This window comes from Mytilus galloprovincialis, chromosome 8 (genome assembly GCF_965363235.1).
Source record: "Mytilus galloprovincialis chromosome 8, xbMytGall1.hap1.1, whole genome shotgun sequence".
Lineage (NCBI taxonomy): Eukaryota > Metazoa > Mollusca > Bivalvia > Mytilida > Mytilidae > Mytilus > Mytilus galloprovincialis.
The window spans coordinates 23394217-23398498 of NC_134845.1; the positions used below are offsets into that span (position 1 = coordinate 23394217).

A 4282-nucleotide genomic window follows, 5' to 3' on the forward strand; every position below is an offset into this window, starting at 1 on the left:
AGATACGATTGTTTAACTTCATGAAGTCAATTTGCATTAGTACTAAGGAACAAACATCATTTGAAATCTTTATTTAATATATTAAAGCTTTCTGATCTCAACTGATGTCGCTTTTCTGAGTTTTAGGGCTGCCACATTCGAAACGTTTTAACGACTAGTTATATGACGTTCGTTCATTTACCAGGAGTCTTTTTAAAAAACACACAAACAGATGTTTTACCAATATATGTACGCACGTCATAACTATATATATGTAAAATGTTGGTAATCAAAATTCATAATTTAAAAAGGAAGAATATACAAAGGGTGGTTGTACAAAGGAGTGAATATTAAAAGTCTGGGTATGTGGCATTTTTCCAAACAATTCTTGACGACGCCAGGGCTGCAAATAAATGCTGCATACAATGAAATGCAACACTCACTATTTATTGGTTTGACAGGTATAACTACCCTTTGTAACAAACTTATGTTTGCAGGGAGGCTTCATATGATTGACAGCACCTTAATTACCATTTGAAATCATAATTTTATATCTCAAAACTGTCAAATCCTTTTTAAGCAGAACTTCGATTTACTTCGCTTTTCTGCGTTTCCAGGATGCATCATCGGACCCAATTACACGACTAATCATATGACTGTCATTCATTTACAAGGCATCTCAAAAAGATGCAAAAAAAAGTTTTACCATTTCTCTATATAGCTATAATCATAACTATATATGTCTTATTTCCTAACACCCACACCAATTCGATAAAGTAAGAAGATAACGAGCGTATGTTGTACAATTTAGTGAATATTGAAAGTCTTGGCATTTAGAATTTGTTCCAACAAATCGTGAAGATCTCGGACTTGCAAAAAAATGCTGCATACACACAAATTCAACAATCACTCACTTTACTGGTATGACATGTACCATGTGTTGCAATATGTATTGTCAGGCTGCAAACACATTGTGTATGCTTAAGTGCACAGAAAGATGACGATATCGAACAACCATTCCTCAAACATATGAGAATGACCATCGTAGTGTCTATAACTATAAAGATTGGTTTGTAAGAACTAGATTTTAACCCTGTCCAATATAGAATGAAACTAAATACTTTGACAAAAATAAAACAAGCCGGAAAATAAGACGTTTTAAATTGATAATACATTTTCGCGCGAGCTTCGCAAATTGCGATACCGACTATTCCGTCAGGAAATAATGATCTTGCTTACATGTACCACCTTCCTTCGCACTATAATTATAAATAGTTGTTCACTATGGCAGATCGGAATTACTGCCTATCACTTTGATCGAAAGACAGGTTGGTGTAAGGAAAAGACATCAGCCGTGTATCATTTTGAATACGATAATGAAAACGATTGACGAAGGCTATTTGTTAAGCCCAAATATTTGTCAACAAGATTTTATAACACCATCTTCGAATATTACTATGAGTCATGACCGTCTTGGGTTTGTTTGTTAGACATGAACAACGAAAATAACAGGGATTGATGGTTTGGTGTCTTAGTTTTTGAAGGTTTTCTTGAATCTGTACTGATTATACCCCTATCCACAACAAGCAGTTCTTGGCGAGGATTAAGTTGTTTAATCCGTCTAATTTTTTTATAACTTTCAGGCAAAAACCCTAATTTATCCATTACTAAAATCAGGAATTCAACTTAAGTATTAGTTAGTTAGATAAACTATTGGAATCCAGTAATGAAAGTTTATTTAAAAAAATCTAACTGAAGTTCCATCATCAGGAATATAGCACATAAAAGTAACATACATTGACCAGTTAGATCGCATATGATAACTCCTCTGGTACATGCTTTAGTACTAGTTTCATCTTCATTTTCGTCATTTATGCATTCACAGCAACAGTATCTAATACACAACGTTTTAATTCTAAATAGCCACATCAGTCGTATAATTTGAATTACTGTCTCCGCTATCGCATATCCTGCCTTGATAACCTGTACATTAGAAATCAACTCGGATGTTTTTACAGCCACAATTATTGCAAGAATAATTTGAGGAAAGTCTTCAAGCCACGTTGAAATCAATGAAAGTAAATAAAGGACTGATGAATCTTCTTTCCCCTTCCAGACACAATAAATCTTTATCATTATGCTGATAACGCATGTCACTGTTCCAAAAATCGCAAAAGCAAGAATTGCAGTGTGTAGGTCTTTAGCAGTCTGTATAGATTCTTGTTTTGTTGCAACAACCTCTGCGTAAAAGTCCCAATCTAATACTAGATCGACTATCTCAAATGCGATCCATACGGAAATTCGACAACACTTCCAGACACAAGCAGATGGCATTATGAAATAAGTCCTGTAATAGAAAGAAAGAAATATTATGTCCAACATTGTTTTAAATTTTACTGACTAAGTACTTTAAAGTTTTATTCAAGTTCACTCTTTATCATTTACCACATATTTCATCTTCCAAATGATGGAATTCCTTCATATGGTTAATGTGGAAACGAATTATTTCTTTATCTATACATTATCTTGCCTTGTGGTGACACTTACATTATACCTTTAATTGAACATCAACGCACTGTTTCGAGGACGTGTGATAGTAGACAAACAGGTAATTTTTATCCGAGGAACAGGGCAAATGCACATCTATTATAAATTTATATACTTTTTTGTGTTATTCAAAAGAAACAACAAAGGTGCAACATTGACAACGGCTAGATCTTACATGAAACTGTATATTTTTGTATCGCGTACTAGTATTCCAGACGTCTTTGTTTTGATCACACGAATAAGAGACTATCGTGAGTGAAGACAAGTCGTGCTCATTTTCCAAATTCTGATTTTGTTTTTATATATGTTTGCGAATTCCCTCTATTTTAACACTCTATATCCCACATGCTAAATGCTTAAGATGCTTATTTTTGGAACATGTAATAACAGTAGCAAAGGAAAACCTCTCCGCAATTCAACGAACTCTTTCAACAATACCCTGGTGGGTCCTTGGTTTTAAATGTCATGTCTCAAGAAACAATTCTAGCCACTATCTTACATTAACTCACTATTTTATAGACTTTCGTCCTACATTTCGCCACGTTGACGTACCTAGCAGATTACTCCTGTGGTGATAATTATGAATTGGCTCTCTTAGAATCCCGTTATGCATGATATTTTTTTTCCTCAGCACAGCACGTAAAAACAATTAAATAATTTTATGGGTAGATCTTTTTATCAACTAACGCGTTTGTATAAACACGCTTATTCACCAGGACTTTTTATACTCTTCAATTTGCATACAAAACATTTAGATTTATATTTACTTAATGGCGGACAGTTTATATTTTAATGTTTTACACCACTTAAAGTATCGCTCGCCTTCATCAAGATAACATTACTATATTTACCGAAATAAAGCCAGACAAGGACATAAAAAATATACACAATTTGCAATTATAACTGATTACAAATAAGATATAAAATGTGAGAAGAAGGACTCTATGAGAGACAAATAAAAAAATCAAACTTACCTGTTTTAAAACTTCTAAGCTTACGGAGTTATATTGAAGAGGTGCAGAGTCAGGTTCTGAGCAATGTATAGCAGTAATGTTATGTAACACTTATATAAGTAATATGTAAATCCCCACTCAAATTGAAACTTCTATTCATGTTTCAGGAAATTTTAAATCTATTTTTAAAGTTTACAGTAACTGTGTTTGACTTGATTCTATAAATCGATCTAGCATCACACTTTCCATTAGAACAAAAATAATACGTGTATCAGTACGACATATAACATCTATTTGGAAATGATTAACACTCACACTTTATAAAACTTGAGAATATACAAATGGTGATGCATGCATTATACTCTTTAACCACTTTAAAATATGTACCAGTGTTGAAATTCGTTTAACGGTGAAGGTAATTCTTCCACGTACCTCATCGTGGGGTTTGTTGATTATGGGATTACTTGATCCTCTTCATAGGGATTTAATAATTCTAGTCAAAATATTTCATGATTAAATATATGACTAGGAATGCATTTTTGATTAATTGATTACCTACGTAGGATAAACTAAGACATGTTTTGAATAATTGACGAAAACAATAACCGCTGTTAATAGTAAAAAATAGAATTTTGTCATATAAGACGTTTACTTTTTTTTCGCCTTGCTCCGATCTCCTCAATCTGTTCAATCGTATTTCGATCGTGTTCGTCCAGTTATGCATGTTAAAGTTTGTGTATTAATAATTTGCTAAAATTAAATGAAGATGTATTGAATGTCTTTGAGACAATATCTGACATATA

General features: G+C 32.9%; 1 long non-coding RNA gene across 1 annotated transcript; it reads right to left on the bottom strand.

Moving 5' to 3' along the window:
• Nucleotides 1-1123: 1123 nt before the first annotated feature.
• LOC143085351 (uncharacterized) lies at nucleotides 1124-3744 on the bottom strand. The gene is made up of 2 exons (XR_012981315.1): nucleotides 3501-3744; nucleotides 1124-2326 (listed from the first exon to the last, which is right to left on the bottom strand). It is a non-coding gene; the product is annotated as an uncharacterized LOC143085351 (long non-coding RNA).
• Between the last annotated feature and the right edge of the window lie 538 nt (nucleotides 3745-4282).